The sequence below is a fragment of the Columba livia genome, chromosome 8, assembly GCF_036013475.1.
Source record: "Columba livia isolate bColLiv1 breed racing homer chromosome 8, bColLiv1.pat.W.v2, whole genome shotgun sequence".
Taxonomy (NCBI): domain Eukaryota; kingdom Metazoa; phylum Chordata; class Aves; order Columbiformes; family Columbidae; genus Columba; species Columba livia.
In genome coordinates, this window is record NC_088609.1 from 26,260,067 (window position 1) to 26,286,035 (window position 25,969).

The following is a 25,969-nucleotide window of genomic DNA, read 5'->3' on the forward strand; positions in this document are numbered from 1 at the left end:
GCTGCAGCTCACAAGTCAGGAACAGTCCCGGGGTTTGTTTTGGTTATGAAAAAAGAAAGTGTGTGAAGAGTGAAAGAAAAAAAAGTTGTGAAACTGGTTTTTCAGTCTAGAAGAGACTCTGCAGGCGCGGGGCGGCAGCGAGGGGCTCGGGACCGGCCCCCAGACCTCGGGGTTTAATGGTTTTTGTTTTATTTTGGAGACATTAAAAACACGCAGGGAAAACACTCCAGACAGAGGACACTGGCCTGAATAATAGATCATTGAACTTCAGGACGCCTGCTAACTTCCTACACAAACATACTCAACTTTTGTCTGGCTAATCTGCCCTTGATCAGCAGTTTAAAAGCTAAAGCTTTGTTACCCAAAAAAAAAAAAAAAAAAAGTTTACCGGCCATAGGAAAGCAGCAGGATAATGAAGTGCACCGCTCCAGCTGGAGTTAGTCTGGCCGCCCCCAAAATTGCTACTAAGGGCATTTTTCACTTTCTAATAAATGCTTCATGCAAGCAGGACAACCGAGAGATAATATAGGAATCAATTCATAAAGCTTACTCTAAACCGATTAATTAGTTGCCTTCAATCCAGAGCCCAATAAACTCCCGGTGTTCCTCTAGTCACTTATACTATAAAAAGATCAAGTTATTTACTGCCAATTAAGCAGCATGTTTTGTCTTTGTCCTTTGTAAGCCGTACGTGCTCATGCCGAGGCATCTGGCTATCTGCTAAGGACCTTCAGGCCGATACCTCCAGAGCAGCGAGGACGAACTTTCCTGCCACTGGCCCAACTCGGCTGCAGGAGGAGAACTGAGGCCGATTTTAAACACACATTTCCTCAGAAAGAGTACCTGGAGGTATGTCCAGTGACCGCACAATAAACCAGAAGAACTGCACCAATTAAGCTGTAACAAAAACCCCGAGACTTTGGAAAGAAAACCACTCTAAAAGCCATTAGCATTGCATTTATCCGAACGCATCATATACCTTTATGTAAATTGATTTCTGATGCATTTGTTCAAGGAATTGCCTTTTGTTACAGTTTCCAGCTACAGCCTAAATGAATCTGCATTTCCTGCTCCGAGTCTTTAAACAGTTTCCCTACGCTTTAAATCACTTCAGATTTCTTAAAAGAAAGAAAAGGACTCCGTGCCACCACCTTAGCCCGTCTTTGTCGACGGCAAATACATATAAATATAAAATGGGAAACGTTACACTGAGAAAACCATCCAGTAACCCCATTAAGCTAAAGCTCTTAAGGACAAGCAATACCTTAATGCTGATTAAATCTAAAAAGATGAATCAAGAGGACTGACCAGAAAGTGACTCCCTTGATAACTAAGGACGGGCCCTCATCAAGTTTCATTTAGAGTTGGGGGGGAAAAAGCTTTTAACTTAAATAGGCTTACTCTAGTAATTACACAGCCAAGCAATTTAGGTCCTGGGATAGGAGTCGGCGAAACAGAAAGCAGAGCTGGAAGCTAGAGGCAAAATAACCCCCCCCTTTTAACAGCGTCTCTGGTGTTTTTTTAATGGAGACCAAGGGAGGGACAGGCGGAGAGCTGGCAATTTGTAGTACAAAAATGGATGCTTAATTCATGTCTCGGTTTTAATTAGGTGATTCACCGGATTTCTCCTGGATTGAAACAAAAGGCTGTGTGGGGGGCAGGAAGGGAATTGGAGAGGAGAGAAACAGAGCGCTCACTTTGATCTTTTCTGCCACTGTTTCAGAATAGTGTTTACTACGGGGGAAGCGGGTGCCCCAGCCCCCCCGGCCCCCCCGTCCCCTCCATTCAGAGGAGCCGAGGCAGGCAGAGCCCTTTCCCGGCGGCAGCTGGGAAGGGGGGAAAGGGAAGCGGCCCCGAGCGGCCGCCGCCGCCGGGCTTTGTACGCGGGGGCCGCGACCATGCCCGGGGCCCGCGGCTCCCCCGCGCCCGGGGCGCCCCGCTCCGCGCCCTCCGCCGCGGCGGCAGCGCGGGACGGCGGCGGGGCCGGGGCCGCGGGCACGAACCGCACGCACGTCCGCTGGAAAACAAGGGGTAATTACCGGCACTTCTTACCTGCTTCCCCTCTATATTGCAAAAGGCCGGGGAGCAACGTCGCTCGGGGTGCCGGAGGAGGTCTCCTTGCAAAGAAACGAAACACAGCGCTCGCCCGCTCTCTGGCTTTCGGGAGCGCTGGAGGGAGCCCCCCGCCCGGCAAGGGGCAGCCCAGGCTGGAAAAATATAGATATTGCTATGAGAGGCGTCTGCCCGGGTCCTTCCTCCAGCTCCCGCTTCCCTGGAGGGGAGCTGCAGAGCTCGGTCCCTGCCGCTGAGCTGCACACGCAGGGCGCCGCCGCCGCTCGCTGCTGCAATCGCCGGGTAAGTTTGGCAATGTGGCTTCACTTTGTACCGCTTCCCCCGCGCCCCCCCCACCTCCGCCCCCTTCTCTGGGCTGTGGCGGCTCCCGAGCCCGCCGCGGCCCGCCGAGGCGCCTCCGAGGAGAGGGCGAGAGCCGGCGAGTTTGCGAGGGGCCGGGCGCGGAGCTGCTGCCGGGGATCCTGCGGCGGCGGCGCGGGCAGGACGCGGGAGGAGGCCCCGCCGCCTGCGCGAGCCTGCGCGCGTGTGAGTGAGGAGTGCCTGTGTCCCTGCGCGGGCGCGCGCGCGTGTGTCCGTGCGCGTGTGCTCCCGCTGCCCTCACACATGTGTTACTGACAGAGCAGAATCCCAACTACACTCCGGCTCGGCTCCGCCGTCAGCCCGCCGCAGCCAATCCGCCCCCGGCTTGTTCAGGCGGAATAATAAAACCTGCCAATCCCCGAGAAGACAAAGGAGTGAGTGAAAGGGGAGGAAAAAAAAAGAGGCCGGGAGGGGGCGAGGAGGAGGGGAATGGAGAGGAAGGAGGGAGTCAGGTGGGCAGCGGTGGCCGCGCCGCCCGGGCGCTGAGGAGAGGCGCGCGCGCGGCCGTTAGGGCGCTGCTGGCGGCCGTTAGGGCGCCGCCCGCCCCCGGCCACCAGTTGAGAAACTTGGCGGCGAGGGGCCGTCCCGCCTGCCCCCGAGCCGGCCGCTCCGCCCGGGCGGCGGCGCTCGGAGCCCTTCCCGGCTGCTGGGCGCTTCCCCCGCCGGGCCGGGGCCGGGGCGGAGGCGCTGAGGCGCGGCCTTGGGTGTCGGTGCTGGCCGCCCTCCTGGCGCCCCCCGCTGCCTGTGGCCTCGTCGTGCCCCCGGGGCTGCGCACCCCGTCGTCGGGGCGCGGCGGCACTCGGGTCCCGTGCCGGGGCAGCGAGGAGGCCGGGAGGGACGTGCCCGGCTCGCCCCTCGGCTGTGCCGAGGCGGCGAGTTTAAAGATTCCCCCGGTGAAACTGTCGGGGAGCTGTGCTCGGGAACCCGCATCCGGGCACGGCCCGCTATTATTAGCACCCCGTAAAGGTTTAAAAGGGTTAAACTGCCGCATTTGGCTGGCAGTTAGCAGCACGGCTTGTCATTTGAGAAGACAACTGCATTTCTGAGGAAGAAGCCCAAGGATGATAGCACATCAGAAGTAATATTCAGTAGGGACACTTAAAATTTGAAACACACCCCCCCCATATTGCACAGTTTTGAGGCCTAAGTGCAGCACACAGGATAAGCAAAAGTACAGCACCATATAGCTAATAAAGATCTTGAAATAATAAAAGTATCTATCAACGCGGCATAATTAGTGTGTGTTATCCCCGTGAACAGTTATTCCTGTAAGTGTCAGGGATTTGCCCAACTGCTGGAATAGGTTCTTGCCTGGTATTGTCTCCGCACAGGGCACACCTCAGTCACAGCACACGCAAACGTGCTCCATCGAGCGAGCCACAGCTAAAGAGTCAGCAAAATTCTACGTTTCCACGATCTGTGAAAGAACAGAAAAACTTCAGAATACGAGTTTCTTGATTCCAGACTGCTGACGTAAGTAGCAGCCAATGCAGTGAGGACGGTGGGACTGGCTGGTCAGGCTGCTGCGACTGCAGTGATGCGCGGGCAGCTGCCCTGCCTGCGCGCTGCCTGTGCCGCAGGAGGGGGCAGGACGTGTCCTGGCACCGCTTGAGGGGCACGCTTAATTGCTGTTGTCAAATAAATATTTAGTGATGGCAGCGTGACTGATGTGCAAGTTTGTGTGCGTCCACCGCCTCTCTGTTGTCCAGGCAACAAAGTATTTTAAACCTGTTCCTGCTGGAGGGTAACGTAGAAGGGATGTATCCACACAGGTATACGAAACTTTAGCCGAGAGTATTTATTTACAAATAAGTGCATCGCTACAAAAATGCAGACCAACTTCCCTCTGACAGGCCGAGTGGTAAATCTGGTCTCGGGAATCGGAGCCCAGGTGTGCTTTAACCACATCGCCACCTGTGGGCCTCCTTCATTTCTGCATCCCTGGCCTGAGCTGGGCCACAGAGACGTGCGCCCAGTAACCAGTCAGAATTTAAGGAAAACATGTCTAGCTGGGAAAAATGTACTTGGGAAAACATAGGATATCATAGATATGTTTTGGTTTTATTTGTATCGCAATTAAATATTGAAATTTGAGTGGCACCAGAGGTATGATTTAAATGCAGGAGAAAAATCTATTTCTGTCTTTCTCCGTAGACTGGGATATGTCCAGAGTCAGTGCGTAAAGTGGACTGGAAGCTCGTGGAAAACTTCCACGGGGAAAGGGGAGAGAAGACTGGTGGTATGGTTAAAATGAATGTATTTTTTAGCATAGGTCTATGAAATACATCATCTGGACGTAATCTCTATGTACCTATTACATTTAAACATACTCAGCAGTTTTAGATTTGTTATTTAGGATCTGGTACAATTTGAAATGTATAAAGTAACGAGGCATCCTACAGATAAGCAACAGTCACTCTTATTCTAGCTCTCTGACAGCTAAGAGCACAAGAATAGAGCAAATGCCAAGCTAAAATAAAATCTAAGTTGTCTAATTATCTAAATCTGTAATGGCTGGAAGCTACCAAATTCAGACTCTGGAAGAGCCATCAGGACTTCGCCTTATTGGAAGAGATATTCTACCAAGAAACTACGCCATAGGCACTAAAATGTTTACTAGTCTTAAAACAGATAGTGATACAAAAAAAAGGGAATTACCTTCTCAAGGAGCAGAGTTTTAAGTGCCTTAATGACGTCTTCCAAATGCCATTACAATGTTCATATCTTCTTCTGAAATCTGATCTTCACTAATTTTTGTGATTAATTTTAACAGAGGAAACCTTAACTGAGAGCATTTTGCAGAGCAATATTTTCCTAATTTTTCTTTTGTGCAGCATCTGCTGTTGCTGTGCTGTCATCTTCGTTATGTTTTTCATTGTCTATGTGCCATAATGTAATTAGTTAGTTCAACATCATCTGCGCTATTAGATTAGATGTTTCTATGGTAAGTTAACATAGTTCTGTGTAATTGGTAGATTTCAGCAGTAGGCATGAATGTATCCATCAACTTTAGGTCGATTTGAGTCCGCAAGATTTAAATTCACTTGGCATACATTATCCTCGAAGACTGTTAATTTTGGCTGAATAGATAAAAAACACAATGCAGAAGAAAATCTGGCTGCTTATATCATGGTGCTGTTGGAGTCAGGGAAAGGAAAGCATAAAATTGCTGGCTTAGTAGTTGCAATCTGCACGTCTGGAAAATGTTACAGCCTGTGATCCAAATAATTCTTAAACCTAGACATGCCCCTAAGATAGCAGGTAGTCCAGAATTCATCAGGGTTATCTCTCCATTCATGAAAGGAGTCTTGGTTCTCTCCCTAAATGCTGCATTCCTATGGGACCTTGACTGTCTTTTCCTTTTCTTATTAGAGAGAAATGTTGAGGCTGCTGCTTTGTCTTAAGATCTTCCACGCTGCACTTTGCTAGTCCTTGTGTCTTGTGAGCTGCACTTTTTGATCAAACAATTAGACTTTTAAAACAAACCCTCTGACCCCAGTCTCTTTGGAAACAGTGATGAAAAATCCATGGCCATTTGTTACTTTAAAGTAATGCATCCTTTTACTCGCACGTGATCTGCTGTTTTAGGGCCTCAAACAATTTAAAACTGTGACTGGATTAAGTATTTAAATTGCATATCCAGTGATATGGGAGAATATGCATCCTGGCAGAAGCTGGGAAGAATCCTGGATGGCTTTACTCTCGGCGTTCTTTTCCAAGTGGTAGACTGTACTGTTTGCCCTAAAGAGCAAGATAATACACTTTTAGAAATATGTGTATAGATTTTGACTTGCTTATAAATACATAAGTAACTATTTACAGGAACCCAGAACCATGGAAGGTAATTAGTAAGCACAGTTCGCTTAGGTAAGGGCTTGTAAGACCCTTTTATCCTCACTGTATCTGTAACTTAGGACAGGAGCCAAATAATATAAATGTCAGTAATTATAGATATATATTTATATTAACAATGAAGTCCACTTTAGGAAGAGCTAAGGCTATATTTGTAATGACCTCATATGGCTAAAATTATGTTCACTAATTTGTCCTGTGCACATCCCTGGTGGGAGAACTGATCTGTTACTACAAGCCATCAGCAGCAGAAAGTCCTCGGAGTGAGTTTTGTGACTAAAGTCAAAGACATCAGAGCTTGAAATTATATGTAATTTATGTTTTAAATTAAAAGTCTCTAGAGGCCACTAGAATATGCATATGTAATAATAAGTTCACTACCTAAAACAATCTTACAATTGGAAATGCTATATGAATTTTGAAAGAGGGCTTTACATTCCACAGTCTAATAAAACAAGGCACTTTTTAAGCAAATCAGGTAAAATTATTTTGAAATTCTTAAACATATACTGACAACTGATTTTTGTGATGACATATCTGTAGAGTGATATTTTGTCACTAACATGAATACAGTATTTTTATAATTCAGATGTCACCACATTTAGCAAGAAAAAAAACAACTTTGGCAAATACTTAAAAATATAAACTCATATGGAACTTACCCTTTAAGGGCTAATTCACAGCTACTTTTATAGAACTTCCATTAACACGTTGCCTCTATTCGCTAGTCACCGTAACAAATGGTCAGATTAGAGGATGGGACAGCACAATTTGGTGATGTTTGAAGGCCCGAATTATAGATCAAAGTAGCCACTGAAGTACTTTAACTTTACAGAACAAAAAAGATCAACCAGAAAGATTTTTTTTTTTTAAATAAAATATTACTAATTCAACTGACCAAAATGCTCTTACCTAATGCAGAGGTACATACATGTTCATAACAGCGTCATTTATGCTTCTAAACATACTTCCTATTTTATGACAGGATGTTTTTGTTAGATCATTGCCACTTCTCAATCAGAATTCACTTCAAAAAATCTCAGCAGAAAAAGTAAACTTGTCTTCTTTTCCCTCTTAGATAAGAACTCATTGAAACATATTAAATGTTTTCTACTCAGAGATGACTATTTTTTTCTTGTAGCCATTTTAAAAATTTCCTTTGTCAAAGGAACATTTTTGAAGAATGTAGCTGCACTTTGGTATGATTACTGAAAACAGTCCTGTGCAAAATTCAGTAAAAACAATGTTCTGGAATAATGTACTACCATGAAAAATGAAAACTTAACTGTAGCTCGTATTATTTAATTAATTAGCCAAGTAAGTTTAAATATGCAGAAGAAATCAGTATTATGCCTGAGTAAATAAACAGCATGTTTAATATTTTTTGATGGTGGTGTCCACACCTAATACTTTGATAATTGCATTGACATTCTTTTCAAAGGTGTGTGTCCAGAAGCAAATCCTATGTCATTAGAATATCTGCCTGCTACGAGTGTATCCAGGAAATGAATTATTAACTGTAACTCATTGCCGTGGAGGAGTAGGCCTGATATCCTCATGAAGTTCCCATCACCTCTGCACGATGCTGTAATTTACAGAAAGGACTGTGACTGATCTTTTCCACCAATTTTGCACCTATCCACAGAGAAGACCTTCATGATATGTGGCTTGGGTTGGAGTAAACCAATGGAGGAACATTTGCTCGAGCCATTTTCTCTGCAGTTTTCAGGGGAAGTTCACAGCCTGGAGCTGCAGAGGATTTGGTTGTATGAGACATCATCAATGGGAAGGCATAGTTTTAGCTAATACATGTAGATGTTTGTAGTGACTGTTTCTGATGGAAATTTGACATTAGCCATTGTTTCAAAGAGCTGAGAGAAAGCGAGGTGCCGACTGAGAACTGAAACATACACATTACAGGGATCTCCCGTTGAAGTTGTCTTTTTAATTTAAGGGCTAGCAGCACAGTATGAGAAAATGGAAGGTTACAAAAATAAAAAGGAAGAGCAGCCTGGTGACTTGTGTCTGGCAGAAACGCCTCTATCCTATTTGATCTGAAATTTACATAGATGCAAGTAGTTATGACACCACTGTCACTCTAAGTTCACTTAACTGGACATGTAACAATAATGACAAACAATCAGAATGACAGTTCTCCTTCTATTCTGCAGTGAGGTTCTTCATATCTCAATTCTGCAACATTCCTTCTGTTCACTCCACCAGACAAATGTGCTTCTGTTATTATGATTTCTCTGTTTGACTCGGCGCAGCATTGTTTTCGCAAAGAGTTTCTAAGCTTTCTATTCAGTTTTTTCGTCATACCATTTATCAAAGCAAGAGTTTCTTAGTAACAATTTTTAACATTAACTCTTTAATAGTTACTTTGCTGATGTAATCCATTATTTAAAAGCATTTTCTTGCATAAGAATATTACATTATTTTTCATATAAAAATATAGCCCTCTACTTTTCTTAAGCTGTTTTTCAGAACTGGAGTGACTACTATACTCCATGACCATAACTCTTTTTATCATTCTACTATGATTCAGTAGCTTTTGCTGTCTTATAAACAATCTTACAATTAAGAGCTAATGTTAATGGAATAGATTGTTGTCATAGGATAATGGTTTCCTGCTGCTAGATAAATGCTGTGGCAATGCTAGGACATTTATTGAAAGTAATAGTGAAGACAAAGCTAAGAGATTTATTTTTAAAGCAGGTGCCACAGATCCAGTGACACCATTCTGTTACAATTGTTTTATTTCTATTTCACTAAAAGACTGATGAAGATGGAAGCATTTTGCTTGATGTATGCAAGTGCAGCAAAGTGACAGTGGCTCATTTCACTGTTACTGAATAAGCTGCATTGCACTTGGCTCAGGGAGAGATTTATTGTGCGGCTCATCCAATCAGAAAAGAGTTTATCCATTAACGACAGCTTTAAAAGATGTTGTATTTCTATGAACAAAATGGGGCTTGGTGCTGTCTTTCACAGAAGCAGTTAGGCACAGTTCACAGAAAAGGAGGAAAGTGAAGCCCTATGGTGCTTGTTCTGCCACTAATCCAGAGCCCCCCTTTCCTCCCTGCCACAGGGATGGCGGGCTGGGGAGGGTGAACCTGTCTGTAGTGTGTTCCCCTCCTCCCGAATCAATGGTTCCTTGTCTCCCTTCTTCTGCATTGGAGGGTGTTGCCTCAGCATTAGCAGAGCAGCATTGTTCTTGCCAGCACTGCTGTGCAGGGGGTGGAGAGGAAAGGTTTTGACTAGTTTAGTGTTTCCTCTGTCTTTGAGATCACAGGATCTTGAAGTTTGGGAAATATGTCTTCTTTCTTTTCCATGACTTTTAAAACTGCTCACCCCTGAACCCTCCAACAGAGAACTGTGAAAAGCAGAGCTGCTAAAGCTTCCTAGGCTCTCTATCTGCTGTTGTGGAATGGCAATAAAACACCTTGATTACCCCAAGCATTCAGCTCCGACAAAATTGGAGCCGATTATCAGGAAGTGCATGGGATCCATTCAATTCAACGAGCTTTCTCTGGACAGGTATGCCCCAGTTGCCTGACTTAGGCCTCAACAGAATTTTTCTTTTGAACTGTAGAGCAGCTATTCCAAGCGGGAGTGTTGCAGCTATGACAGCTTCAGGATACCCAACAAATTATAAAAAATATGATCCCTTCCCACAAACTCTGATCATTCCAAGGCATCTTTAAAGTTATGCTGTAAACCAGCATAATGACTTTATATGATCATAAAGTCCCTGCTAGGATTTCCTTATGAAACTAATTTTATTATTAAGGCTCAAGGACCTTGACATCAAACCAGCAATTCCCTGTTCCAAAGACTTACTCTGTGTAGCTGCTCACAGCACAGCTCTGAATTAACTTCTAAGACCAGGGCTTGAAGGCAGTAAACAACTTCAACCTCTTCCTGACCCCAGACACATCTCACAAACAGGAGTCCAGTAAATGCATGAATTTTACTTTAACCCATGTGCAGACATTCTGAAGACTAATTCATTCTTCATTTTCTCAGTTAAAAAAAAAAAAATTCTAATAAACGGGCAAGTGTTACAGCACTTGTTCCGAAGAGCCATCAGATAAGGCTGGTCCTCTGCTAAGCCTAGCTCTTTATGAAAAGCGAGCACCAAAGAGAACATCATCAAGAAAAGCAGAAGTGGGAGAGACCTGTAATCCCAACAGAATTAATCCTGGCAGCTGTGAGGTCCGTCAGGTCATCTGAAGAGCTCACAGGCTACAGGGCTCCAGCAAATACAAACTCTTCCAACTAGATCTTCATAGCAGCAGAGTATCAGACTTGACATCCTAACGCTTATGCCTTCCAGTATCAGTCTCCTATCTGAAGTTTAGGATTCGCATGAAAGTTGTAGGAGATGGAGAACTTCCACATCTTTAAAACATTGGAGTCGCTTGCCTACGTACCTTTAAGGATGTGACTGTAAGTGTTGTAAAGTCCTATGATTTTATAAAAATATTTGTGGTATCTATTTAAAGTCCCGACTCTGGAATCACAATCTTTATACAAATCTGCTTGCAACTTTTTAAATAGGAATTTTGAGTCTTCCTAAAAACACCAATTCTTAAAGATCAACAAGAAACAAACAAAAACAATGTCTTCCCATTTAATGTTTTGTTTTAAAGAATTATTCTTCATTTGATCTAATAAATAGTGAGGAGTCATGACTTCTGAATTTTTGGGATTACCAGTACGGTAGCCAAGTGTCCTATCACCACATACTGACTCTGCTCAGGCTGTCCTCCTCAGTGCAAGGCATTATTAAACCTATTTTGTCGATAGGCTTCTCCATATCACACAGGACTGTATAAAATCAATATTTAACTTCCATACTGCACATTGCTCCCACAGAGGGCTGGAATTCCCTCTGTCGGTTATCCTATCTAAAGCAAATCCCCAGCCTTTTGCAGCTCTTTTGATGAACGCAGCTATGTGTATCCTGCCTGGATCCAGCCCAGATGCTTTATTTCTATTGCATGAGATGATTAATTATGTGGTTTCTTTCTGTTTGTCTGATAGATGCTGAGGTAAGAGAGTGACGGTTGCTTAGTGCACTATTATTAAAAAGCTGCTTTTGATAGCCCTGAACAGGCTTGAGTTGTGTGCTACAACTAATCATTAAGCTGCTTACTTGGAAATGTAATGCTTGTTAATACTATACCATACTTTTATAAGTAAACTCATTTTTGATTGGCTAGAGTTTAACTATAATCAGTAATTAAGGGTCAGCCATCCAGTAAACTCATTAGTTTACACCAATTACATTTGGTATAGTAACTAATGATTTCAAGGATCAAGCCATTTATTTCTGAGCTTTCAAAGTATAATTATTGTGTAAATCAGATAGAGTGTAAATCTTTTCCATACGTTTTGGTTGGTAATTGAGAAATAAAATGGTTTCCAAATGTATTCTCTGTCCAGTTTTTGTTCTGCAGTAGATCTCTCTGGGGACTCTTTAAAGTATATGGAAAAGGTGATGTCAACAGAAGTGTACGCTGGGCAAACTGAGACAGGATTAATTAATAGAGATGAAAGAGAAAAGCCAGCCCCTTGCAAACCATGGTCCAGGCCTCAACTTGGACATCACACCTTAAATGATAGTTTACAGTCCTAAGCGTGAGTCATGCAGATTGACAAGTATTCAAAATAGAAGAGAATTAAAAATCCTTTATGTTTAATGCATAAAGGCCTTTCCAGTATGCAGTCTTTAAGATGGTGTAATCTCTGGAGCATTTTGCTTTGAAGTTTAATATGTAGTTCCTCACATCCACATAACATTTTCAACACGTTAAACAAATTAGTCTCTGGTTACAGAAGTTTTGGGACATTTACAAGTTGCCGTTTAACTAAATTTAATATGTGCCAGCGAAGTTGCTCATGCACTTGTTCATTTAGAAAAATACACTTCTGGAATGATTAATAAATAAACCAGCCTTTCCTATGCCTTCAACTTTGGTGTTTATTTGAAAGCAATCTACTTTAAAAAGACATTAATATCCCTAGAATTATTATTAGAATAATTGCTTTTACTCTTCTTGGAACACGCATTTTTTCTCATTTCCCTTCAGCACAGGCAGCTTTCGACTCAGATATAAACTTCCTATTATTATTCCCCATTCCCCACCTCAAAAATGAAGGATAGGAATTATACACTTTTCACTAAGGAATAATTAATTTGTCTCAAGTATTAGAACAGAGAATTGTAGAATGACTTTGAATGGTAGTCTCTAAGGAGTAGCATTGTTTGTTCTCTTCGGTCTTTAATGAGCTTTAGTAAATGGCCAGGAAAAATTACCTTATTTCTGTAATATGAGAGAGCGAAGAATGAAGGAAGCTATAGAATCCCTAGGAGAAAAGGGAGCAGCCACACACACACACAGAGCCTCCGTACCACATCGTTTCCAATGGTTAGTGTTCTCCTCTGGAGCTGAGCACTAGAGCTCTACTTTTTCCATTACAGTTAAAACATATAATGTCCCTAATATTTTTGTAGGAGAGAAAATTCCTGGATGTCTCCCACATCCTGACAGTGTCTGGCTTATGTTGGGGGGCAACTGCCTATAGCTGAGCTCTGGAAGTCATTCTGGCTTCCTCTGCTCTGGCATTGATTTTTGTCTTTAAGATTCTTTAGTCTATTTTTGTTGTATTTCTACCTTTAAAAGCAATTTCCCTTATAGTGCCCCAGCCTGCTGCCCTGTCTTTTAACAGACTGCTTTTCCCTCCATCACATATTCGTTGTCGCTCCTGACCAGAATGGTAACTGAGGCAGCAGTGGCAGGTGCTTGCTTCAGCTACAGATACAGACTTGTCGCCAGGGATAACAGAGTATATTCAGGAGCACTTTTTCCTTTTCCTTTTCCTTTTCCTTTTCCTTTTCCTTTTCCTTTTCCTTTTCCTTTTCCTTTTCCTTTTCCTTTTCCTTTTCCTTTTCCTTTTCCTTTTCCTTTTCCTTTTTCCCTTTCCCCTTTCCCCTTTCCTCTCTCTTTCCCCTACCTGCTCCCACAATGTGTCCATGGTGCTGAGGCAGCTGCTCTGGGTTATGAGGGGAACCGACGCACAGCAGACAGGTGAGAACAGCATAATCTAAAAGGATCTTGTGGAACGGGGGCTCTCTCCAATCCAGCCCATTGGAGCTGGTTCAGTTTGTAAGGAATAATTAAATATTAACTGTATTCCCATGTGTGCTTGCTCTCAAAGCGCTACCGAGAGCAAGAAACCTGGGTTCTGTTACACACTTCCAGGGAATACTTCCATACTTTGGATTATAATAAGTGTTTATTGGGGCAGGCCCTGGCAGACGTGGTTTCCCCACCCAGGTGAGTGTCTCCACTACATGGCTGACAAGTTAAGCACAAGCTTTCCCACTCAAGAAAGAACTCAGGTCACACTCCTTCCAGAACAGTTGATAATCTCTTGGGCAGGGTGCTAATTCAGGGCTAAGAGATTCAAGTTCAAATTGCCTCAGGCAGAGGCTGAATACAAGTCTCCTGTATCTTGGCTAAACTGCACCAACCAAGAGACTGAACCACAAAAGCTTGGAAGAAGAAGAAGGGCACAGGAGCAAGAAGGAGGGACGTGCAGAAGGCAGCAGTGCTGTCACTATTCTGTGAGAAAAACCTGGCACAGGTGTATAGTTCCTAGAAAGCAGCAGAGCAAGCATGGTAAGTAGGTAAAGTAACACATGGTGTTACAACACCTTAGTCTGGTCGTGGCTCTGGATCATGGGAGGAGCTCTCATGGCAGACATAAGATTGCTGACTGGAGTTCACGATCATGAGGGATGTGAAGAGATGATGACGAAAGCGGGGAGAGCCGCCTGGACCCATCCCAGACATTTAGGGAAAAGATAAAGGTAAAAAGCTGCTGCCAAAGTAGAAATAATTTCTCTCTATCATGGGCCCTCTTCAGTTGTGACTGTTAGAGAAGAATATATGGAGAAAGATGTTTGAAAGAGAGATAGGAAACAATGAGAACAGGACTAGTGTGGCAGAAATGTCAGAAAGAAGACAAAGGAAGAAACATAAGAAAGCGACAGGAAGACAAAGAAAAAGGAAAAACCATGACTGACCAAGATGCTTCACCTCTCATTGCCTCAATCTTCTGGCAATAAAATAATGACAGTAAGAGAATCAGAGAGCATTTCAGTGACTTTGAAGTCCATAAATATTTAATAGACATTTAAGTGTCCTGCTGATCAGGACTGTGTTAAAAAGAAAGAAGGAAAATTTAAGAGGACGTCCTGACAAGTCTGAAGCACGCCTATCAGGAGGAAAAAATGGAACAGGACTTATGTGCTTGATTTCATATGTGTAACTGAGTTATTAAAATCCACATCCAAGTACACTTATGCTTTTTAATAGTAGAAAAGATTGGGCCTATTTCAGACCAGTAAGAACACATGGTTTAAGGCATGCAGCGCTCTTTCCTCAGTAACAACCTACTGTGACTCCTGTAATTTATTCCTCCCAAGATTCATTCGAACATCTGCAGTATCATTATTTGAGTTTGTTATACTATTAGCTTTAAAATTTTATAAGCCATACAGTAGGATAGGTGACAAGTTGAAAAGTTAAGGAGGGTTAATTTAGAAGTTTTAAAGCAAAGCTATTTTTGAGTTATGAAAGTGCAAAAAAGCATCTGAATCCAAACCTCCACGGTTACATTTAAATAACTCAGAAACTACTGAAAGGATTTTCTTAGAACTCCACTCAAGGCAAATCCCTCTGGGCTAAGACCAAGCATGAGAATTTAACTGAAAAGGTGATTGTTGTCTGAAGGGAGTTTTCTTTTTTCCTTCCCCCCTAGCTCCCTTTTGCTGGTTTTGTTTTCAATGTTCAGGAAAAAAAAATAGCACCGAAAAATAAGGGTCTGGAGTGTAACTGTTTCATATCCATTTTATCATTAGAAGAAGAGAAATGCTGTTCGTAAACTACCTTTTTATTAAAACCAGACCCCCTGCTTTGCCTTTAGCCATTACCAGCAGCCTCAGTACCCACCTCTAGCAAGCATTTGATAACGCTGTAACTGGGTGGCTGGACAGAGCAGTATCAAGCTGTACTCTCAGCCCCATCTGCAGCTTCTTTGCATGCCTCAGCAGCTCTGTGCAGCTCTACTACTACCCTACATGGACAACCGAGGATTCCCCTTAACAGGAAGTCTTGGGAGAGCAATCAGTAGCTCTGCAGCACACTCTCCTTTGCTTCCCATCCCCAGATCATGGGAAGTGAAGCATGCTCTATACCTGTAGAGGCTGACCTAAACTATGTTTTGATTTCTCACTGGTCGAGGATTTGGAAAGCAGAAAGGTAGCTGGTGCTCACACTTTTCTCAGCTCCCCGACTCTTGGTTTATCTGGCAACCTCATTCATTCTGTCCCTTTACAGCTGAGACCAGGTGACTCACCTCCTAGTCGTGTCGCTGTAGGAGCCCCTCTAATGGAAGAACCTGAACAACGAAGGTGGAATTTTCTATTTTCTTTCTCAAAGTCCTTGAAGTCAGTCCTCTTGAATAGCAGCATCATGGGGCCTGGTATCCTGATTATCTGGTTTAAAAACAAAAAAAAAAGACAGTGGATTTTTTTCCCCTGTTCATGTCAACTCTCTCCCATATTTTGTTTTCTACAGATTGTTTAAGGGCAGACAAGAGCCCTTCCCTTCCCTTCCCTCCCCCTTCTATCCAGGCTTGTTTCTGATTTTCTGGCAGTGCCTCCCACAGTTACTCACTCATTTGTTTGTTTGTTTTTCCATTTGCAACTTTTGCCCCCTCCAAAGAGCTGGCTTGCCCAGGGAAATTACAGTAACTTATTTCATTTCAAATGCATTCAGAAAGGCATTTGAATTGTTCCTTTTCATTTAGAGCAGCATCCAAATTTGGAACTTATGAAAAACTGAGGGGGAGGGTTTGGAATATATTTGCCGAAATAATTCACCACATTTAACCCAAGCAAGTCAGATATATGCGGAAACAGCTTCCCTCGCCTATCTTCCACGTACATGACCTGGATTAAGAGCTGCTTTGGGCAAGGGCCAACTCATTGCTTGTGGCCCTAACACAATGTGGCTTGCAAGCTGTGGCAATACTGTAATACCTGGGGATTTTGGAAACAAAATACATGTTTCCTAATGACTGCTAACACTGAACAGTGTATAGATGAAATGGGAACACAGAGTCCAAAGTCCTGGATTCAGTTCTTATTCGTTTTAATTTTGGGGGACTTTGCTGTGGCAAAGCAGAGTCCTTAAAGTTGGTATCAAGGTGTGGTAGCTTACAGAGGGATAAGCAGCTCCTGGAAGCTCCCTCCTGTACCGCCCTATGGGAGTAGGCAAATTCTGGCAAACATTGAAAAAATTGAGAAAATTTTTAAAAATATATCACAATATTTAAATAATCAGAAAGCTTTTCTATTCATAAATGTCTCACCTGCTCTCCACCACCAAACTTCTGGGGTATCATTTTTCAGTCAGCACTTGGCACTCAGCACTTTAAGCTGTCTGCTACCATCTCATTCATACAGCTTTTTCATTGCAGGTCAATATTATCTGACTAGGTTCAGATTAAATCTTAATACACCGTTCATCTGGAAAACCCCAACTCCAAGCATGAAAAATTGAAAATATAAACAGTGCAGTTTCCATAGATGATGACATATTAAAATGTATCCCAAAGGGAAGAGTAGCAGGAAAAAGAGTAACATAAAGTTACAATCACAGAAGAGAATGCCTTTCTGTTTTCAACTGAGATTTTATGCGAGAAGGAATGTGGCAAAGAGAAGAAAGGTCTGTCTCCTCGCTGGTGGTTCTGTAGCAAAGAAAATTTTCACATCAGCCATGGTAAAACTAGGCAGAGAAATAGCAGATCTGAATATTGTAATGGAAGATGTGAAATGAGGAAGAGTTCAGTGCAGTTCAAGGACGGCAAAGTATGATGAAAGTGAATGGAACGTTAGAGCTGGAGCTGGAAGAGATGAGCTGAAGTAACCTGATATGAAGACACAAGCTTAATTAATAAAGACAGGCGTAGCAAGCTGAACAGAGAAGACTCACTTAAAATGTCAAAATATATCTTTAGTTGTAGCCACTAAGGTAAAAATAAAGGCAAGGTATGTAGAAAAAGCATGAAAGTTGAGGGGTGCAAGACCGGGTTCAAGGATGGGAGTGCTGAGAAAAACTGCGACTGCAAAGAAGCTCTTCTGGGAGATGCCACCACCATCTTTAGTGCTTGTTGCTGCCTTCCAAGCACCCAGCATACTGCTCCATTAGCAAAAGGGATCACAAATTACCCTCTAATCTGTTTAAGCTATACCAGCCAGGTTCATTTCACCTGGTGATGAACACGGATATGAGCTAACCAGGCTGGCTTTACTTGCAGTGCTGTAGGGAATGCTTGCTTGGTCTCTTCAGATGACAGAGCTATGGGGAGGGACCAGGGACAAGCAGCAAAATGTGGTGTAGTATTCAGCTAGTAAATGGTGGCTAGGCAATGGGGAGGAAATTTGTTTGGTCTAAGAGAACACATAAGACTGGAACCAATCCAGACATGTGGAAGGATGCAAATTTCTTAAGGTTGGATAAGACTCAAGGAAAAAGTTATCATCAGCAATGCAGAGTGCAGGAAAAGTTCATCGCTCTACATCTCACTGATATGAGCAAGGAACACTTACTATCTTTGCTACTGGTGCAAGGATAATCTCTGCAGAGGTGTATCTGTGTCCTTGGGAGAAACAACAGGTACTGGTTGATTAGTAACTAACAGGGACCATAACCGAAAAGACTCATGATTTTACTGTCTCTGGTCCAACAGAAATCTGTAATCTGTGCTACTTAAGCTTCATATACTCAGCATTTGCAAATGCCAAGTAATCAAAATTTTTACCAACATAAAAGCGAGCAAAGTTGAAGAGCAACTGCACATATGGGATCCCTGGGACAACATACAATGGCTTTCACTTCAGGTCAATAGCTTAATACCGTGTTCCTTTAGGGACTTGTATCGAGTGAATTGGTGTGGTTAGGATGCACAACAAAAACTGAACTTGCATACCATTCATTTACTTTTATTATCCAGAGTGGTTCTGTTCTCCAAGGTAGGTAGATCATGGAAAGTTTGTTTTGCTTCACATATTGCTATAACAATTCAAAGACGGGGAACAATAATTTTGGTTCTAAAAGTGTTTTAGAAACATTCAAATAATGTCTTAAACTGAAACAAGGAAATATTCTTGGTAGCCCCCTCTGTGATGCTCCCTGTAATTATAGCTGAGAATAATCACAAATCAACTTTTTGTAAGAGAGAGGCCACTCCTGTGTTTTTACAGGGACTGCAGTTCTAAAACCTTTGCAATTACTTTTCTATCTGTCTTCTATGTTATCATTTAGATTGAGGCTTTTAATATCTGACTCGGTAGGCCTTATGTTGTTTAGTTCTCCACCCTTTCTCTCCTTATTTTGAGTGCCTGTCATTCTTTTTTCTGTGAAGTTCAGCTGAAACCAGTAGTGCCCTGTTCATGTTACTGGTATTTTGCATTGCAAATATTAAGTAGAATTTGCAATCCAAGTCATTCACAGAACATTCTTATACAGCACATAATTTGCCAACAGCTAAATTAATCTCGCTTCACAATGTGAGGCTGTGTACATGTGGTTTCTGATACAAAAGGTTCCAGTGAAATCAATGGTATAGGCATATTAACTCAGACCCAGCTTTTTAAGGCCCATGAAGCTTAGTCATGTGCCTGCTAATTTAGAACTCAAATGTAAGCAAGAATCTCAGCTCTCCTTTTTAAACAGTGTGAAGTTTCAATCCAATTTACCTTGCATAGATGAAAACCTAAATCAGTAGCTTGTCTCCACTGCACATACTAATTGAATGAGCTGGGGATTTGACCACATGTGTATATACACTCTGGGAACCTGAAGACATTTCTCTCCATGCTGCATTAGGTTTGGATGCATGCCAAAGAACTATCTACAAGCTAAGGGGAGGAGGGAAAGGCAGTCTGGCCCACCTGTTAGCACCAAGGTCTAGAACAAGGGTGTGGGCCACAGGTCAAGCTCCATCCACACCCTCCAACTGATGGCTGGTCAAAGAAATGCATGTGATGATGCAAGTGGCACCACAGCCCAGTCAGTAGCCCCAAAACACATCCCAGGACGACGTCTGGGGTCACCACTGCTCAGCTGGAAGGGCTTTTCTACCCCTTCCCTCAGTTCGGAGAGAATCCAATACAACACAGATGATCTCCTGGAAGGCAGCTCCAAGAAGAGGGTGACAGAAGAGCTTCCTCAGACCTACGTGTTGTCTCATTGTCTGATGTACTACAAAAGACTTTGGGGGTTTTGCCTAGTAGGTCTTCAAAGAAGATGTGCAAGGACCCATCTGTCAGAATACAAAATGAAGTTGATAATAAAAAGACAGAGGATAAATATTCGTGCACAACCATCACATGTGCTTTGGCACCATTCACAATGCATGACTTTTGTTGACATGACAGGACTGTGACCTGAAACACAGACTCCAAAACAGCAGTGTCTCCTCAACTTCTGTCTCCTCCTTGCCTTGTCCCAAAGGCCACTGACCCAGAGGGATGAAGCCTTGCGCTTATCATCCTCAGACCTCCCTGTGTCTGAGTCCATTCATAAGCAGCTCCCTTCTCCTGAACTAGCCTAAACCAATTCTCTTCCTACCCTTGTCCATTGAATCCCGAACCGCTGTTTCAGTTGTTCAAAATAGCAAAAACAAACTTATTTGGGCAGATGTTTTTGAGCAGGGAATCTCAAAAACATGACTACCAATGCCAGGTGTCTTTGGCTTCACAGAGGAAGTTAAGGTAAAGATGGGAAAAAGCAGAAAAATAAAATGCTGCTATAACATTAATTCACAATTCATTACAAAAGCAGAGATTGCAAGACACATTCAGATAGCACTGCCACTGGTCACCTCTAGTTAGACTTCTCCCTACCTACTAGCAGAAGAATTAAATCTAGGCCACATTTTGCTCTAGGTGCCAAAGGAAAAAGGAAATTATATCAACCATCTCCATGAATCTGAACAACAGAATTCATAACAATCTTTAGACCTGAAATTTATTTTAAAAATGTTTAGCTTAGCTTATCAGATCAAGCTTATTAAAAGAATAAAAAATCAGAAGTCCTATAATGTAAGAACAAGTTACACTGAGCATGAGAAGTCAGCACATCCCCAGCGTATGGGATGGGAGGGCCATCTGCTACCAACATCTAGGAAATGTACTTTGGGTGGAAAGTTTCCTTGCAGCCTGAGGCTTTGCTAGAGCAACAGAGTTTAGCTCCTAAGCTCTGATTCTGTCCGTAACTCTAGTTCAGAGCACCTCAAATCTAGTCCTTGCCGAGGACAGCAATGTACTATCCTCTAAAAGGGGGTAGTCCTCTAAGCTGGGGTCTCGTGGTGGAGTCATGCTGAAATCAAAAGAACTTCGCACAGGCACAGGAATCCCTGCTGTCAGGTCCCTGATCATAGTATAAATAAAGCTTGTCCAGAAAACACACACTTTCTTCCTTGAAGAAAAGCCAGCATAAACAACTTGATTATATTTCCTTCTCTCTCTCTCTTAGCTATATAGGAATGTCATTTATTTTTGCATATTTTCATTATGCAAAGTCACACTGGACCCAACAGTGCAAGTATCCCCTTCATTCCGCTGGTGTTTGACTTATTAGAAATGTTATCAGAAGGTAAACACAATGCACAGGAAGGTTTGCTGTGGAGTAACGAGGTTTTAATACCATTCCGTGCCATGTTGACAACTCAGAAATGTTTTAACAGGTTAAAACTATTTGTGGTAATTACAAAGAAGCCGAAAGGAAAAGTGTTCCCTCAAGCTGACAACGTACATTTGATACAGAAAGAGACAAGATATGAGACCATGAAAATTGCCCAGACACAAATATTTGAGATGTAACTGAGAGGCAGAAAATATATTAAAATGATCATTGATTGAGCAACATGGAAAGAATTCTCTCTGCAGGAAAAAGATTTTCACAGGTCTCTGAGAAAGCACAACAGATGCCATTTTTGTGGCAATACTTAACACTTCCACTTGAAATTTTAAAGCCACTTCTGGATATTGATGGCAGTCTCTTTTGATATAGCTATTATTGGTTTGGGGGTTTGGTTCGTTTTGGTTTTTTTACAGGTAGAGAAACCAGGTTTCTAGAATGACTAAGAGACCTTCCTCAGGTCAAACGGTAAGAGGCAAAGACTGAAACAGCCTAGTTCTCCCCAATCTTATTCTCAATCTACTCCATTAACAGATTGTGCAGACATGAAAAACGATCTCTTCCCTGTGAAAAGGTAGGTTTTGCAAGGAAAATAACAAGTTCCACCTGTCTCTCCAGCTGATATTAGCAATAGTGAAAATTTCATTCTGCAGAAAAACTGCCGATGCAGCACTTGTAAAAAAACCTCAAAATTCATGTGCAGATCAGAAATTGCCGGTGCTCTTTCAACAGCTGCGACTACCACACGCTCCCAGAGTCATTTGAACTCATCAGATCTGACTCTGGGATAGACAGCAAAGCCCAGATGGCTCGGTTGTAAATAAAGCCCTCGTGCCTCACGTGGGGTGAGGTAACGCGAGGCTGGGGCCCTGCAGATTTGCACGGGCCCCCAGTTAAGATGGGGCATGCCAGTGCTACAGCCCCACGAGCCCTCCCACGGTGCCGGGGAATGGAAGACGCTGACAGGACGTACGCACGTGCAAGTGTTTAAATACTTGTCATTGGGGGCTACAGGAAAGCCTACAATAGACATTTTGCCTTGGGATGTTTTCTCTACTCTATTGCAAAAAAAGCAATGAAAATATGTCCTACTCTGAGGGCTCTTTCTCTGCTTAACCAGCCCCTTTGTTATTATCCAGCTTCTCTCAGAACACAGCCTTTCACTTGACAAGCCTGCAGTGCTCGGAAGGGCAAAGCTCAGGTCCCGGCCAGGTTTGTCAACACACGCTTTTTCACTTGTCTGACTCCTTTCCACCCGAGGCCAAACCGGGATGGATTTGGGGATGCCCATGCGCTCAGTCCAGTTACCTGTGTGGGGTAACCCTGTGCACGGAGTGGCAGCTGGGCCTGAGCTGGGCGTCCACCCCGCAGGCTGCCCCGGCCCAGCCGCTGCACTGCCAGCACACGGGATAAAAGGTTTGGGGGAGCACTGGCTGTCCCAGGCAGAAACCAGCCAGAGGAAGCTTGGAAAGCCCGGCCTTTTTATTCTCCAGAATTAAGACTTTGATTAGCTGCTGGCGCAAGACCAAAACTCCATCTGAAACGCTTTTAGACAACCCATCTGCGCAGGGCTCGGGAGCCTGAGGAGCGCAGGCCGTGGCCCGCGCCTCACCCGTGCCAGGCAACGATGGGGACAACAACGGGCGAGCGGCTCGGTGGGGAGGAACCCTCCCTGCCCCACACCCTCGGGAGGCGCGCACTCACCGCCGGACACAAATGCCTCATGCGGGGCCCCCCGGCCCGCCCGGCGGCCGCAGGCTGGGTGCCGGCAGCACCCACCGAGGGCGGGAGCCCGGCGTCCGCTGCTCCCGCACCCACCGCGCCGGCAGCGGCGGCCAAGCGCGCCCGTCCCCCACCGAACCCCCGCGGTCCTCCAGGAGCCCCCACGCCTCGTGAAAAATTTCATAATTATTCAGCCCTTACTACCAACACCGAAATTCATCACTCACAGCAAATTAGCCGAGATTCATTAGAATAAGACATCTAGTAGGCACATGTACTTTATTAGCCTCTTACACCAATAGTTTTAATTAGGTACATATTTCACAGCTCTAGAGCTACTCGAGTGAAGGGCTGCTTTTATCTCTTTTATTTACAGTAACAAGCTATCAAATACCACCATAATTAAACTCAGATTTAAAAAAAAAAAAAAAAAGAAAAAGGAAAAATATATTTCGAAATTTTTATTAACTGCGACCTACTCAACCCTCGGGTTTTGTGAACTTGGTATTTAATTACTGACCGAATCACCCTGCAGCCGGGCAGGATGGCGGGGCAGGGCAGCGCCCGCCCCTTCCCCGTGCCCCTGCCCGGCAGGGCCTCTCTCCGTGTCACCTTCGGGTGGGGAGGGGACGCCCCCTCGGATGGAGACCCTCGTGATGAGAAAAGTGATTAAAATCCAGAACATCTCTAAATTATTAATGAGGAATTTAAATGATGTTATAAAAGAGGGAAATACAGGAGAAAATGTTACACATTCATGGAATTTTTACTCATGCATAATAATAAGTCGAAAACACTTTAGTTGTAATACTTCCTAAATTAAAGGGCGGGACACACACACACACACACACACACACACACGATGCGTTTCTCGGGCCCGCCCGCGCCGCCGCCACTCAGCGAACAAGGGCGCCACCTGCCGGGCGCCGCGACGAACCGCACCCGCCGCTGCCTGGCGCAGGGCCGGCGGGTGGCGGGGCCGCTGCCCGGCCGGGGGGCCCTGCCGGGACGGTGTGTTCTGCCCGAGCCCGGGGAACCCAGCCCGAGCCGAGCAGCCTTGGGCCGCCGTCACGCAGGGCAGCGGACGCGGCCGTCGCGACCCCTCGACAGGGTGTGCCGCGGGGCTGTGGTGTTACTCCTTGGCGCCTCACACTCTGTTATTTGCTTTCTCAAGTACAGTGCAAAGACGGGTTTTTAACGCTACAGGTGTTAATAAAGCCTGCTTGCTTCGAGAGCGCAGCTTGTCTGCACCCATGTAACCACCTTGTCAACCTTCTGGGGCTAATGCTGCTCTGTGCTGCCAACTGTTTTCAAAAATACAACTTTGCAGGGAATAATCATGTGAAGAGCCCCCTCCTGCTCCCCTGTGCACACAGAGCCCAACCCGCTCCCGGGGAAGCAGTGCTGGCTGCAGCCGCTGACTGTCCTACCAGCCCAGGGTCTGCCTGCCCCTGTCCAAAACACCACCCAGCCCCACCAGCTTGGGATTTCATACCCTTGCAACAGCAGCAGTTGATCCCGGGAGAACAAAAGGTTTCCCCAGGTCAAAGCTGCAAGTGGCATGCACCTCACATAGCTATAATTTTGTCTAAATATCTCTGCAGTCTTTTCTGTAAAGACTTCCCATGCTGTCTCTAAAGCCCTTGTACCTAAGTGCTGCACACAACACTTCAGGGCCTCACCTTTAAAGACCTATTCAGTGTCTTACACAATCAGGCAGTTATTTGTATTGTCCACCACAAATTCCAGACATCATTTACCTGTCCCATGGCAGAGGAAGAAACCTGCAAGCTCATAAAAGTAGCTGCCACCGAACACAGCCTTAGCCATGAGGTCTCTCAGACCTGCATGTCCCCTCGGCTGAATTCCTCAGGGACATCCTGCACTTCCAGGTGCCTTTCAGTCCAATAAAGCTGGTTTTGGTAGTAGCTCTGCAAATCAGGGACCCACCAGCTGATTATAGTGGTAGCAAAAAAGCCAAGAACAATCCCAGGCCACTCTGGACTGTAAGGTCTATACAAACGCTGCACGTCCTGCTGAATGCTAACTGGCAGCTAGCACCAATTACCGAGTAATGGGCTCTCCGCATGCCCCTTTTCTTAATAAGTAGACACAATCTGCACGCACTTTTGGAGCTCAGTTGTCTCTGGTTGTAACACCAATGGAATGCTCTGCAGTGGGCTAGGCTCACAGTGACTAAAGCTTAGATTGTTATAGCCAAGTCTCAACCAAAAGGAACTGCCGCACTCTTCTCAATTGGAGCAGCTGAAATGAAGGCTCTTGGACACAGTTCCTACCTAGCAGCCTGCCAGACCCTAATAATCGCAACATGCTGTGATTCTAAAGTAAATGTGTCATGGAGAGATACCCAGGCTAATTCTGAGGGAGGTAAATTTGCCCAGACGAAACCCTTCATTAGCAGTGTTATTTCTTCCACTGCTCCAGCCGTTCCAGTCCCTTTCTCCATGGCACTGCACAAAGCACATTCACTATCGTGAGCCGCGGATGGTCCTTCTGGACAGAGCAGTGACATTCAGACCAGCAAAAAAAAAATGGTGCTTTCTTTCCTCCTTTCCTTCCTATGAAATCTCCACTGATCATATTATTCCTTTGCCTAAAATTTTTGCTGAATTTTGGACACTATGGTTCCTCCACATTTTGCTGTCACGGGAGAACTCATTCCCTGTGTTTAGCTAGATGGAGATGCAAACAGGGTTTTACAGAATGCTCTTGAGTTGCACATTTCCTCACAAGATCTTCAAAGAAATATACTGAACAGAAGATAACAGAGAAGATCCCTGTGAAAGTGTGGTGCAAAAAAAAATTACTGCCAAATAATCCCAAAGCATCTGAGATAGTTTCCACAGAGAAAGCAGCGGGGACTCCTAAACCACAGTTCCCATACATCCTTATTAGGAATGTGACACCATTACTTTCACAGCTAACGCTATGAAAGGCTGCCGAAATGTTCAAAGGAACTTCAGTAGGTTTATTTTTCTCTTTGGAAAACAAAAGTTATCACTAAAGGCCTTATAAAAAGCAAGAAACTTTCACAACTTTGAGTCTCTACAGGCAACAATTACATGCAAAATGTCGTTCCCAGTTTATATCCTTTAGCTGTTTTACATTTTTGACACTGGGAGGAGGGCATTTGTAGCCAGGTTGTTAGCATCAGATTA

General features: G+C 44.2%; 1 protein-coding gene and 1 long non-coding RNA gene across 3 annotated transcripts in view; one reads left to right on the forward strand and one right to left on the reverse strand.

The window, feature by feature from the left end:
• The window catches only part of LMO4 (LIM domain only 4), a 28,484-nt gene extending 12,746 nt beyond the window's left edge, over positions 1-15,738 (reverse strand). The window contains exon 1 of one of the 2 annotated variants that reach the window (XM_065071248.1): positions 15,718-15,738. The gene's annotated coding sequence lies outside the window, so the exon portion shown is untranslated. Of the gene's footprint in view, positions 1-2,052; positions 2,645-15,717 lie in introns of those variants that run through there. The other variant, XM_065071247.1, reaches the window with a different exon arrangement.
• Positions 2,665-11,724, forward strand: LOC110361181 (uncharacterized). The gene is made up of 2 exons (XR_010474105.1): positions 2,665-2,807; positions 3,765-11,724. It is a non-coding gene; the product is annotated as an uncharacterized LOC110361181 (long non-coding RNA).
• Positions 15,739-25,969: the final 10,231 nt, after the last annotated feature.